Below are 14,869 nucleotides of genomic sequence, written 5' to 3'. Positions count from 1 at the left end.
AATAGTCACCAAATTGATGGGGCTGTGACCTGCCATTTGAAAAGCATTGAATTGATTAATCTCTACAATTGCTTATTAAAAACAACAAAAGGGGTAGGGATGACAGATGCACAAAACTATAATATCTTGATCTTTTTAACTGCAGAGGTATCTTTGTTAAGAAAGAAAACAGAAATTCAAGTTCAGGCTATGGTTGTTAACATTACTCAGCTGTTAAGAATTTAAACAGTGGAATTTAGAAATTTAGACACGTTTGTGTTTAATTATGTAATATGAAAAAATCAGTTGCTTAGCTACTGTTTGCATGTTTCAACGGTTCCTTGGAAGACATCTTTTGATTCCTTTAACAGTTCTTGGGCTAAAAAAAAAAGTATTATAAAGTACTAGTGACCCGATACATGGATTTGTGCACATTGCAAGGAAATTAATTACAAGGTGGCCGGTGGGGCGGGACTGGGCAAGACAGGCCAGACACGCCCTGAAGCCAACCTCCTGTGGTCTCTCCCTGGCCAGCTGCACCTGGGGTGGCGCTGTGGCTCGAAGGGCGTCTGTGGAGTGAGTGGGGTCCCTCTGGCAGATGGGGGTCCCTTGGCCTGGCCTGTGGGGATCAGGCTGAAACCAGCTCTCTGAAATCCCCCAAGGGGTCCTGGAGTGGGAGAGGGCACTCTGCAAAGTTGCTGTCATAAAGGATGTGGAACGCAAACGCAAGTGTGCAGTAAATCAGATTCGGGGCCGACAGTGCCCCAGCAACATACCCCACGGCTGAAGGTGGAATTGCGTGGCCCTGTGAGGAATCAGGCTCCCTCCTCTCTGGTTTCAGGGTGTGTCACCTGAGAACTGCTGCTGCCAAATCACTGCAGCTCCACAGCTCCTGCGTTGAGTGTCTGCCCCCTGGTGGTCAGTGCCTATCATAGCTACCGGTTGGATGGACACTTAGCATATTAGCCTTTTATATATATATATATATATATTTATATATATATATATATAAATAAGAAGTTTTTCATCTGAGGATATGTGCCTCAAATGATAAGGTCAATGTGTGGCAGCAGGGATTGTACTTTTCTTAGGGGAGGTCGGGACAGGCTGTAAACATGAAGAGTTGAAATTTAAAAACACTTCTAAATTATAGCTTGTGACAACTGTTATTTTTACTAATAACTAACATTATACCAAGTGCTGGGATGACATGGCTCTCCTCTAACGTGACTTTAGCTCAAGGATTGTCCATGGACCTGGTTGAAGAAGCAGTTTGAGATTCTACTTACCCTCCTCCCCTGCCTTCCTTCCTCCTCTGCTTCAGATTGTCAAACCTGCATTTTGATCATATATATATGCAAGAGGTTTCTTGGGGAAAGAGGCCTGAAGGCAATTTCTTCCCACTCTTGTTCCCTTTGTTCCGAAGGCCGACACTCTATCCACTGAGCCAAACCGGTTTCGGCCCTTCACCTTTATCTTTATCATAGGCACTTTCCCCAAGAAACCTCTTGCATATATAAACCTCTCTTGGCATCTGCTTCTTTGATTTGAGCCAATAAAGTGCTTACAAGTCCAGCCACTATATTAAACTTTATTCATCATTATTTCATTTAATCGCCACAAAAGCCCTATAAGACATTATTACTATTCCCATTTTACAAATAAGGAAAGAGTAGAAAAGCAACTTTCCCAGTGTCCCCAGTGTTTCACAACTAGTGACAGAGCTGGAATTAGAACTCAAGTCTGTTTGACTTCACAACTGGAGCCACAGACCTTATTTTAAAACAATTCAACTTTATTAAACAACCAAAAATATGAGACCGATCTCTAGTTTTTCTGATGCCTCTGTGCTTTCACACATTATCACATTTAATCCTAATAAATCCATAAAGTTAATTTTACCATTTTACAAATGAACAAACTGGGGCTCAAAGAACTTAAGTAACTTCTTCAAGATCATATTATATAAGTTCATGAGTTTGAGCTCATGCTCATGTGGTCTCTGAATTCAGCTGTTCCACAGTATGCTCTTTTGCCTAATTAATCAAAATTAGAATGGTCTTTTTCTTTTTAGTTTTAGATAATTTTCATGAGAAATTTACTCAGCAAAAAATCTGCAATGGATTTAAACAGCTATATATGTTTGTTCTCAATTTCTGGGGACTCGGTGTGAGTAAGCATAAATATTATAGGCACCCTCCTAGCACTTAGAATATTTCCTGAGCTGCCTCTCCCCTGGTTTCCCTGTATTTTAATCAAAGTTTGAGGGGCTATAGCAGGAGCATCATTTCAAAAACCTGTCTCCAATAACATATCAACAATGGCAGCTGGGAGGCAGTGTTCTTTTCCCACTTCCAACTTAATTATGCTGATTTTTTGCCTTTGCCTCCTGTCTCAACTCGGTCTTTGAGTTCACCACTCAAAAACCTCCCTTAACCACCTGAGAAGGTGAGTCAGCAGTCTGCAGAATCATTACTTCTAATGACAAAACCCTGTTTCCCAGCCTATGAAAGGACACAGCCTAGCGGTAGTCTGCATTGTGCCTGGCAGAGAGGGATGTTGAGCAGCCTGGAAGTAACTCAACAGTATTCGAAAGCTAGAAAGGGAGTGGGATTTTTGTGTGTTTTTTTTTGTTTGTTTTGTTTTGTGTAAATAAGGCATCACAGAAAGTCGTGGAACAGAAAAGGGTGATCCTGGAGGACCAGGGCACAGGAAGGGGAGGCAGATCTAAGTCTAACCCCACCATAGGGGATCCTAGAGTTACTCCTGGGAAGGAAAAGCCTAAGGGTCCTCTATCCAGTCCACCCTGTGACTTTAGGTGGGAAATTGAGGCTCAGAGAGGAGCAAGCTTACAGTCACAGACATCAGGAAGGGGCAGGAGACACGGAAGAGACAGCAAGAAGGAGTGAGAAGACCTCAGACCATGAGAGAGACTCAGAACCCCGCTGCCTTCACAGCTGGGTCCCAGGGCCCACCCTCCATCCTTGTGGACCAGTCCCAGGGTAAGTCCATATCCCCTCAGGGTGGAGGCCCAGAAACAGGGGACAAATGGCTCTCAGAGTCCCCTCCTACCTTTGGGCCAGCCTAAGCAGAGTTCACTGGAAAGAGACGGATGTTCCCCCGCCAAGAGGGGACCCAGTGGGAGTAAGTGGGCAAGTGAAGACCTGGGGCTGGAGTGGAACTATGGGCAAGTTTTCATTTCTTTCTTTTTCTTTTTGGCTTATCTGTATATTCTTATATTTCTGTAACAAATGGTATTATTTCTACAAGAAAGAAATCGAATACCAAGCCCAGCCTCCCATACTATCCTGGCTATACCCACAAATCATTGCTTATTAAGAAGCCTAATGTCTTGAACCTGACCACACTGCTATCCAGAGCTTTCCCTGAACTTGGCTTTTTTACCTCTACTATTAGCCTTCACCCATTCTACTTATCTGAAGTGAATTAGTCACTATTCTCATTTCTGACACCTTTTCATCCTCCAGTGGAATTCTTCCATCTTGCCCCTTTACTGAAATCCTCACCATTACTTTCTTCATGATGTCTTTCCTCATTTGTCCTCCTGGAAGCAAAATTTTTTGTCTGTGTTCCCAACATGTTTTGTGTTCAATGGTCATATGTAAATTGTTCCTCATAGTACCTATTTGTGTTTATAACAAGAGGAAAGATTTGTCACCTTTCCAAAGCATTTTTATATCGACCAATCTTCTTTTATGCTTACAAGATTAGGGGGAAAGGGAATCAATATTTACTTAAAGGCAACTGTGTGTCAGACAGTGTGTTTGAGGCTTTATATATCATTTCACTTAACCCTCACAGCATTTTCATAGATGTTTTACATGTGAAAACATAAGCTCACAAGTTCATTGACTTACTGGGGTCTTACTGGCAAAAAGCATGGGTGAGGTGTGTTTTTTTTTTGTTGTGTGTGTGTGTGTGTTTTAATTTTTTGGTCTTGTTCTTTCTATTAGAAAAACATAACTGTACATCTACCAATGTTGGAGACACCAATAAATACAGGTAAAAACTCCACTCATGGTTTTCTAGTACACTAGGACTGCTGTATTCAGTTAATACTTGGGAGCCAACTAAAGTCAGAGGATTTTAGAGCTGGAAGAGACCTGATAGATCATCTAATCCAACCCCTGTATGTTATAGATGAGAAATATGATCTTCAGAGAAATAAAATTCCCTGTGTATACATGTGCCTAGTTAGTAGAGGAGAGGAGCCAGTATTAAAACCCAATTCGAGGCAGTATAGCAAAGTGGTGAATATATGGCCTTTAGTGTTAGCATTGTTTCAAATCACAGGTCTGATACTTCAAGATTGTGTGTAACCTATAATGATTTACAGATCTTATCTTTGTTTCAGTTATTTAAACTGTAAAAGGAGGATAATAAATGTGCTGTGAGGATTCAATGTAACACTAAATAGCAGAAAGTAAGCAACAGTAAATATTAGGTATTCTCTTATAGCCTGTCTCACTATCCAATCTTCTTTACAGGATACCACCATTGCCTTTTTAATTTTATTTTTTTACCATTGCCTTTTTTAGATGACTGAAGTGGACATATTTCCAGGGCAAAGTGAGTATCAATAAATATGCATTTATTTATGTGATAAGTCCCTTTTAAAAAACACACATATAAGATAAAAACAACAACAGCACATTTTAAAATGGAATTGTTCATTCAATAAGTGTTTATTGAGCCCCTACTTACTATATGTCAGGCACAATGCTAGATGCTGGGTGTGAGATAATGAAAAAACTGATATCTCAACCTTCATAATTCACTGAAATGTAGTTAAAAACAAAATATCACTGCCCTAGCCAGGTAGATCAGTTGGTTAGAGCAGTGGTCGGCAAACCGCGGCTCGCGATCCACATGCGGCTCTTTGGCCCCTTGAGTGTGGCTTGGCGTTAGAACCACTTCTTCAAAATAGATTCTGTGCATGGGCCACGAAGTTTCAATTGCACTGTACATGTGCGCCCGCACGTGGTATTTTGTGGAAGAGCCACACTCAAAGGGCCAAAGAGCTGCATGTGGCTCGCGAGACACAGTTTGCCGACCACTGGGTTAGAGCATGGTCCTGATAGGCCAAGATTGCAGGTTCAATCCCGGGTCAGGGCACATATAAGAAGCAACCAATGAATGCATAAATAAAGTGGAACAACAAATCGATGTTTTTCTATCTCTTTTTCACTCTCCTTTGTTTCTCTTTAAAATCAATTAAAAAAATAATCATTGAGATCTACCTGTGGGGCATGCAAAGCAAATATCTTTCATATAGTTAATACAATATAATAAAGTACACATCAGGATGAGACTAGTTTTATATATATATATATATATATATATATATATATATATAGTTATATATATATAGTCTTTCAATAAAACAAGATACTCTTTAGAATTAAGTTCTGTTATTTCCAGTATTGGTCATTGCAACTATATTTTAGTGAATTCCCTGACAATTAGGTTATTTCTATTTCTCTACATTATGTAGAATATTGGAATGGGTATGTTTAAGCATATTCCCTTAAAATGTGTGATAATCACCATCTGTCTGAGGGTTATATGAGCAGGAGAGAACAGTTTTGCTAATAACCAGCAAATAACAGTTCTTGACAGGGCATTACAAAGTTTAATTTCATGAATTTGTGATCATTCTCTTTCTCCATACACACACATGCATAAGTACATATGTATATAAATATGTGTAAAAAGTTGCCTAAAGAGATAGCTGATGCTCTGGACGTAGAGTCACTAATATACTGATAATCTCTAGATTGCTTATATTTGTTTGAATTAGGATAATAAAACTGGCCAAGAATCAACTCAGAAAAGAAATCAGATTATTGATATGTCATATCCTATGTTAATTCCTAAAATCCCTAAAACATTCCTTAATCCTTAATACATTAACATAAAAAATTAACCCCTTAATTCCTTAATGCAAGAATGTGATATATTGTCTATCCAATTTTACCTGAGAGTGAAAATGATTCTGTTATGATTGTTATGAGAGGAAGTAGAGAGCATAGTAACAGGGCCAAGTGGATAGTCAGGTAGACTGGGTTCAAATGTCAATTGCCATTTAATTGTATAATTTGTGGGAATGTCTTCGAGTCTCAATAACACATCTTGGAGTTTCAACATAAAATGTTTGCAAAATAGGGATAATATGGTTTTTCTTGTAGAACTGGAACAAGTTTAAATAAAATAATGAAAGTACAGTATTTGGCAGACAATAACTGTTTGTGGTTAGTATTAGTGATTGGCTATATTAATTTGACAGGAGATACCACAAATCAAGAGCAATGGTTTAAAAATCACTGTCTAAAAACATGTTGCTATATGGAAACATGTAACTTCCATTAAATTATTACAATCCTTTCAACTGGAAACATAAAGGGAAAACACAAGATTTGATAAAAATGGCAAAACTCAGATGAAAGGAGATTATAAAAATTTGTTGAACTATTATTAGTCAAGATTAGGAGGTCCATGTGCTGTTCTAAACATGGTGCATTACTTTAAAAAAGTAACAAGGCACTTGCTGATGCATCAGAGGCCTCGAATTGAACATATTTATTGCATTTTTCTTTTTGGTAAAGTTATCCCTGGAACTTGTTTTGCAATTGGCTGTTGTAGAGAAAAAAAAAATCAGCTGGCTTTTCTGGAGGAAAAAAAAGTGATTTAAATATAAGGTGGTGAGTGAAAACTACTTACCTCAGGAAACTGCATTACTCAAGAAAGACAAGAGTCACCAAGGTTGACTACATAATGTTTTGTTTTAAATCTTCGGCTGAATGAGCACTTTGCCTCTTTACAACTTTTCTGGCTACCCCAGGCCTCCATCTAAAATTCTCCTGAATCCTTCATTATTGAGGAAGCAGGGAGCGGCGAGCCAGTACTCCTTCCAAGAAAGTGCACCTGCTTTCTGATCACTGGTGTTTCCAAAAGGTAAAGCATGCATTTAAAAGTCCACGGTTTAAATTTTAATCTTGTTCTCTACCTCATGAGCTCATAGCAGCAGGGAAAATAAAGACCATTCTCACCCAATTCAAAACAGCAGCGAGGATGTTGAATTAATTCTAGATCAGGCACGACCCTCATACCCCACTTCCAAAATGTTTGTAAAATGTGTCCAGGACTGCCAGCTTTTCAGACACTGCCACCCAGGGCAATGGAAACAGTATTCAGGAAAAGTATCGTAAAAATCAGCGCTGGAAAATCGAGGGTGGAGAAACCCGGCCAACAACGGGAGAGTAAGGACACTCTTTGATTATTAGTAGAGACACTCGGCAGTAAACCAAGTTGCGGTACACGGGGTCTTCACCCTTGCTGAGGGACATTTGGAGACGGGAGGTTAATTTCCAACTTGGAGATGGATACTGCAAGTGGAGAAGATGGTAAGCCGCGCTCCCAGGGCCTTCTCGAGCAGGATAGAGGGCTAAGCACCACAGGGATGGATGGGGACTCCTGGTTCAACCCTCTCCCGCTCACTCCTTGGCCCAGCCCAGATGCTGTACGGTGCCCTGACCGGAAATAACCCGGCCCCGGCGGCAACGCGTAAAAGTCACTTACCAGTATCCCACCTCCAGCGCGGATCTAGCAGGAGCCAGGCCAGCCCACCTGACAACGGCTGGATAGCGTCACTGACAACCAACCGGAAGTGATACAATAGCTTCCGGGGCCACGGAGCGCGCGGCGGGAAATTATTTCCCAGCGCCCGGATTAGCGGAGCAGCCAGTGCTGCCGCAGCAGTCGTCTGCCTGGTCGCCACTGATACCAACTGAAGGAAGCAAGACAGTCCGGCCTGGAAGGTAAAGGGCCTCAACTCGGAAGATACAGTGTACTCTGACTCCGTGGGGATGTTTCCTCCGCGCCCCCGAAGTTTCTGCCGTTCCCCGTGGAGACGCTAGGAAGGGGCGGGGGTGCGCGGCAGCCGCTCTTCTTCCCACTCGCCCGCCTGGGCTCCCGCGTGGGTGCGCGGTAGTGGCAGACCCCGCCCTGCTCCACCGGCACTGCGGAGGCGATGGCCCCAGCCCCTCTCGGCGGCGCTGGGCCGAGCAATTCCCCCGCCTCCTGTTGGCGCAGCTCCGCAGCTCGGTCCCCAGCCAGCCAGGCGCTAGGCCACCTGCGTCTCTCGTTTCCATAGAACCGACTGGGACGCTTCTCCCAGAGCCCCAGATTCTTGGCTGCTTTCTGTATTTTCGCGTCACAGCAGGTGGCTGGGATCTCCCAGGCCCACCTCCCTGTGACGAGGAAAAGGGTGTCATTCTTTTCTTCCTAGTAGAATTTTTAAACATGGTCAAGTGTTATTGCAGCAACTACTCTAGGTCTTTAAATATGAATACACGCACAGGCACATGCACACACGCATTCCCCTGAAGGTGGGGAGGGTCCATGTGCCTGTGGGTTATAATATTTTAGCTACTTAAAAAGGCTGGGAACAAGACTTAGTGGTAATTCTGAGATTTCTTCCACTCCCAAAGCCTCTGATTAAATAGTGGCAAAAAAATTGGCCTGTCTCAGGTGCTCCTTATCAGAATGTGACCCAGAAATTAGATGGAGCTTGATGTTGGAAGCCCCAAGCTCTTTATTTATTTTTAAACAAATGACTATTCTAGATCAACAAAATAAAAGGAAATTTTACCATTGAAACATTAGGAATTAAATTTTAAGCAGTATTTACAGTGTACGAATGACAGACACAGTGCACCTTCTGAACTTTTTCGTTTGATAGTACGTTATGCCTCAGTTCCTAGAAGTGTCTTTTGATATGCAAGATGTTCCCATTTTAGAAAAAGTTTAACCTGTATTGCAGGTGTTCAGTATATAATTGAGAGTTTGGGGTAGATTTTTATAAGGGAGTTAATTTGATCATGTCTTCTAAGTTAACCCAAAGTATAATATATATTGTAAATGTATACTTGAATGCATACATTTTCAACTACTTGAATGTATGATTTTTTATTGTAAAGCCAGTTTTCAATAATGCAAATAAGCCCCTATTAGAGCTGTTTTCTAAATCCAGTTTCTCTTGCCTTATATACTTAAGTTCATTTATATGTTTGAATATTTTCCTGCTTCCCTAAAGCAAAGAACATAAATCAGGTGTAAGTCTTTGAAAAGGTGCTCAAATGTGGGTACTTTTCATAATCAAAGTTCAAAACTCTGAAGATTTCATAATAGTTATCCACAACTTTCACTAATGTCTAAAAACATTAGGTTTTAGAAAACCAATATATAGCTTCATTAATTAGACAGTATTTTCTTGATTATTCTAAGATAGTTGTAGGAATCCCTTTCCACATCCCGCGTGGTCCAGGGTTCCAGTTCAGGGTTCAAGTTCTGGAGAAGGGCCGCACACAAATGAATGGAGACTTGAAGAAATTCAATTTGGCGAAATGGGGGGCCAGGCGGTAGTCCACCTCTAGTGGGAGAACTCACTACTGCTCTGGCTCTGCCATCCCTTTTATTGAGGCTTTGGGGAAACCATCTTAGTCAGGATAAACAGAAATATACATGTAGCCCTTAGGCAGGAAATAACAGAAACTTACATGGGACAAACAAAGGTGGAGGCTGCTTCAGCTAACAATATCTCAACTAAAGGGTGAGTGGTTAGAGCAATTAACGTTGTTGACCGGCCTTCCTGGCTTCCTGTCAACATCTCTTTTAGTGAAACTGATTTGTTTCCGGCAGATAGTCTTTTCACTACTTAAAAAAATTTAAAAATAAAATCAACAATTCCATAGATCTTCCGAAAAATAAAAGCTAAAGATAGTGAAGAACCGTATTTTTCAAAAATATAACTAAAATGGAATATTATCTTTACTTATTGTGATTGACTCTCCTTAAATATGCTAATGGGAAATATATGCTATAAAATACACTAAATACTGTTTCTTACCTTTTAAGGACATCTTGCTGCTTAAAAGTAAAAATATCCTTAAAGCTTTTAGGTTAACATAGTTTTTACTTTATATCAAAATTATTTGAAATAATACAGTTTTTTAAAGTTAGCAATTGTTACTTTATCATTGAGTAATAGTTAAAAAATTTTTTTTGATGAAGAAAAGCCCATATGAATTAGTCTAGTGATTAATACCAAATCCATTTTGAGAGAGAAATAATGAAAACTTTTTTTTTATTAAAAAATGGCACTTGACTTTCTAGAAATGCTTTGAAATTTTACATGTTAGTGTTATTTTTCTGAAATTATTTTATAATTGTTTAAATATTTTCAGTGATATTGATGATCTAAATGTCTCCCTACCCTCATAGTAGATTCCTTTTCATGCAATGCATTTTTCTCTTGCACTAACTGAAAATCGATTGCTTTGTTTAATACTTTTAATCACAATATAATTTGACAAAATTCTGATAATTAACTCAGTGATATTGCAGAAAGGCATACAGTTTTTTGCAGAAACAGATTTAGGCTTTTGAATCTTGTTTTCACCATTGACTAGCTGTGTAGCCTTGAGTTAGTTTCTTAATGTCCCAGGTTCTCCAATATCCTTAATTTGTATATGAAGGGTAAATAGCACTTGCATTGTTGAGAAGGAAATGAACTAAAATATATGAAGTGTGTAGATCACAGCTCAGTTGAAATACAGCTTGTTCAACCTTAGACCTTATGCTCCTAGTAAGTAATACAAAGTTCTTAGGATACTGAAGCAGGTGTGACTTGCACTCTCCTGCCCCCATGACTAACCAGTATCTACTGTCCATTCATTATTTTTGCCCTGAGCGTCATACCTCTTGTTTTCCTTAAGGGCCCCTTTATCCCTAAAGCTAGCATCTCCAGTCCTGTCTGTTCCTTGTACAGTACTGGATATATCTCCATAAACCTCTTAGCTTATCATTTCTTCCTCACTATAGTTGCTTTGCTGCTGCTTCTCCACTTCCTTCCTGTACTGTCAAATATACCATCTAAGAGCTTGTTGATGACTGTTTCTTTTCTAAGTAATGTCATTGAAGTTAGAACATCCCCCAAGTCTCGCCACTGGAGACCTTAGTAAAATAAATTTATATTTGTATAAACACACACACATCCCATACCTTTGAAGGATTGGCAGGAAACAGACTGTACATCTTTAAAAATAAAAAAGAAAATCCAGAGGCCACTGGAATGTAATTCAGCCAAAGCCAGAAGGATAAAAAATTCCTAAACTGCACTTGATGTTATAGCATTCAGAGCCAAATAGTATTTGACTCATACAGTGTGAGTATTGGGATTTATGTCTACCTTTTGCAATATTGGTTCAAACAAAGATCCAACACTTTAACTGACCCTATTTAATTTTAGAACTTTCGTCCTTTCCCAGTTAAATTTCTTAGGTAACAGAAATCATGACAATCTTCCCAACTTGAATTCAAAGTAACAATATTGGTTGTATTCCTAGAGGGAAGTATAAAAGTTATTTTCCTTAGGTTTAAAATAAAATAAAAAAGTAGATTTAAAATGAAAATAGTTCACTTGAGTAACAAACATTAAGAAACTACTGGTTTGCCCTAAAACATTAGAGCCTTAAAACCGTGAAAAATATTCAGTGGCATGGAAAAAGTGATCACAATATAATTTTATATAAAAAGATACAGAACTGTATAATATTTAATTTTCATGATATATATCTTTTCATACACTTGCATAAAACCTTCAAGTCAAACTCCTTTCCCCATCCCCATATATTAACGGTGGTATTACAGGGTGAAGGAATTTAGAAGTGATTTTAAACTTTATACTTTGTAGTATTTTTCAAATTTTCTTTAATAAGCATGTGTTAATTAAAAGGCAAATCAGTAAAACTTATTTGAGGAAAAATTTTAGTTCTTAAATGCAAATTTATAAATTAAACTTTTTAATAAATCCCTTAGTTATCTTAGTTAATAGCATATAACTTATAAGATACATTATATTCTCAAAGTTGTATGATACCCCATGGCTGCTGATAAAATAAATTATAATGCAGATTAGGAATAGTTTCTCCTTATTTTTCTACCATAGACCTCTTTAAAGCATCTCTTTAGGCCCCCCCCCCCCCCCTTTTTTTGGTAGTATTTTCTTCTTTAACCCAACTGTTGCATCCTGCACTTTCATCTCCCTCCTGGACCATATCTTTGTATTCATATCTGTATTTCTACCTCTGCTTTTCTCCGAGTTCTCTTTTCAACATATTATGGCTATGTGTCATATTTTTAAAGTGTGTTCTAGCTATGTGTCATAAAGAATTCATAGGACCTAAAAGCTAGTGCATAATGTTCTTAATTATGATGAGTGCTATAGGTTTATTTGCATTTCTGACTGGCACCAACTGCAAAGGAATTTCAGGCATCAGGGATAGGCCCATGTGGGAGATATTTTGGGAAAGTCCATACCACAGAGACAGTTGCTTGCTCTGCATAAATGCCAGCTCTGTTCTCAATCATTATCTCCTTAGTTTGTGTATTATATGGTTCAAGGTAAGTGACCAGGTTTTTAAAATTACTACAATATTTTACAAAATTACTACAGAGCATTTTCTTTAACTAAGAATCTAGTATATAATTTTTATTTTTTTGACAGTAAAAATAACATTTAATTGTTAAGTGCTCATTTTGGTTTTTCCCTTTTATTGTATAATCTTGAAGGACCACCTCCTGTAAGTTCTAGAAAAGTATATAATTTCCCTAGAAATGCCACTGATACAATTACATTGCAGTATATTTATTTTCTTTCTTGTGTTGGAAGACTTCTAGAAGTTAGCTCTTGATCCTCCATACCCCATAACACATCTTCTATACAAAACTTGACCCTACTTTTAAGGTCTTTGAATTGTTTGGGTCGTTGCTAGGTATTACACTAGTTTTGTATAGTGCTCTCTTTGGGTTTATTAGATATTAGGCTATTGTTTATTGTTTTCTTAATCCTGCAGGGTCATAGAAAGACCCACTAAACCACTAATTTTATAAATATAAAAATCTGTCTATATATTTATATATGTCTATGTCTAATATATAGATAACAATTTTCTCATGAAACTGTATGAATTAGATCTATGACTTAGGCTATTAGTTTGTCATGTGATATGATATTAAGAATTGCTAAATATATTGTAAATGCTTTTGCTTCAAATAGATCATTTTATTATAGGAAACTATTAGATTAGGTTAATGGAATTTGTTTTTTAATCTGTGCTACTTATTCTGTGCCATCACTGGGATTTAAAATTTTGTGAAAGTTTAGCAAATAGCCCAGTTTTTCTGATAAACTTGTGAGTAAATATGTATTCTGATTATTATTTTTTAATATTCATATTTTCATAATGTTTGAATCAGGACATTCTGTTTTTCCCCCTGTATTTCTCCCATTTCCTCTTTGCTTGTTTAATTTCAGTTTCATGTTTAATTGTTTTTCAAAGGAAACTAGTTGCTTTACAAAGCCTTTCCTGATTTCTACTATTAAGCACAGGTGGTCCTGTTCTTATTTTACTGTGAACTATTTGACAGAAAATGTTAAATATATAAAGTGGGTATATTCCATTATAAAGACAATATAATTTAAGATGAAAACTTTGTATTATACACTGACTCTAGTAAATCTAAATAACTTAATCATCTTTGCATCAAACCAAAATATGTTAAAATGTCACCTCATTAATGATAAACATTCAAATTATAAAATAGCTATTAATTTGATCTAGAAGAGGATCATAATATGATCAATTGTTTTTTTCTCACAGGTCTATAGACCATACATTTAAATCTCAGGAAGCAGAAGGATAAAATTTAAAGGACAACGTTAAGTAAAACTTTTCGAGTTGTAGCATTACAGTGATTTTCTTATTGCTTTCTGTATATGCTGATTATTTAACACTGGTTTCTCTACACCAGTGTTAAATAACACTGGTTTCTCTACACCAGATTAAAATCTTCCCTTCTTTGACAACATTTCTTGAAATAGCTTCCTAAATAGCTATTTAAACTCTGGGATACATAAAATATATGTAGTAGGTAAAATATGTATGGTTAAAATACTTACATTTTTCTGATAAAATGCCTTTCAAGAATTCTAAAAACTCTTAGATTTGCCTTTTCCCTTGAATACCAAGGTGATATTAACCGATGCTGAATTTCACTTGTCTAGTATTTTGAAAGAGCCTATCATTTTCTAAAGGAAATTTGCTTAAGTGATTTGTTTAAATAATAACTCTCTAGAATTAATGAAAGCACTTCTCCCTAGTTATGATCATATGCCTTATAACCCACATGTGGCTTTATTGTATGTGTGCCAATATCTGTTCTGCATCAGACTGTCATTATTTCTTAAAAATAGCATATTCTTTGTGAAGTTTTTATGTACTATCAGTCTATATTACTGGGTATTATTACTCAAGAGCTGTGTTATTTATAACTCATGAAAATGGTTTAAAAAATTGGATGATTGTGCAAGAAGCTACATACATTTTATTTACTGATGCTACTATTTGGCATGTATGATTATTTAATAAGACACCAGGCCTTATTATGTACACTTTCTGATTTTTCACTGACCAGATCCTTGTAACTTTATAAAAATTTTGTTTCATTGAAAAGCTTTATCCTTAAAGATACTATCTATTCTGTATCTTGAATTTTAGGATATTGGAGGGTTAATACATTACACCCTTTTTTTCTCTTTTGGAACCAATAGAGAAATATGAAAGTCAGGTATATTGAGGTCAAAGTATCAGCTTTTTTTATTGAATAAAAATTATTTTGGAGGAGGTGACTTTGATATACAACTACAGTGTGATTCTTAGTATATAACCTCTGAATTGATTTACCCACCCAGCCAGTCAGTACAGGCTACTACTGGCAGCTCCTTAGGACATGTCAGAAAGCATTAATA

General features: G+C 37.6%; 1 protein-coding gene across 1 annotated transcript in view; it reads right to left on the bottom strand.

Moving 5' to 3' along the window:
- The window catches only part of KIAA0825 (KIAA0825 ortholog), a 353,187-nt gene extending 345,564 nt beyond the window's left edge, over positions 1-7,623 (bottom strand). The window contains exon 1 of the mRNA XM_028139797.2: positions 7,579-7,623. The gene's annotated coding sequence lies outside the window, so the exon portion shown is untranslated. The remainder of the gene's footprint in view (positions 1-7,578) is intronic.
- Positions 7,624-14,869: the final 7,246 nt, after the last annotated feature.

This window comes from Eptesicus fuscus, chromosome 4 (genome assembly GCF_027574615.1).
Source record: "Eptesicus fuscus isolate TK198812 chromosome 4, DD_ASM_mEF_20220401, whole genome shotgun sequence".
NCBI classification, from domain to species: Eukaryota; Metazoa; Chordata; class Mammalia; order Chiroptera; family Vespertilionidae; genus Eptesicus; species Eptesicus fuscus.
The sequence above is the reverse complement of the archived record's forward strand: the minus strand, read 5'-3'. Positions and strand labels throughout refer to the sequence as shown.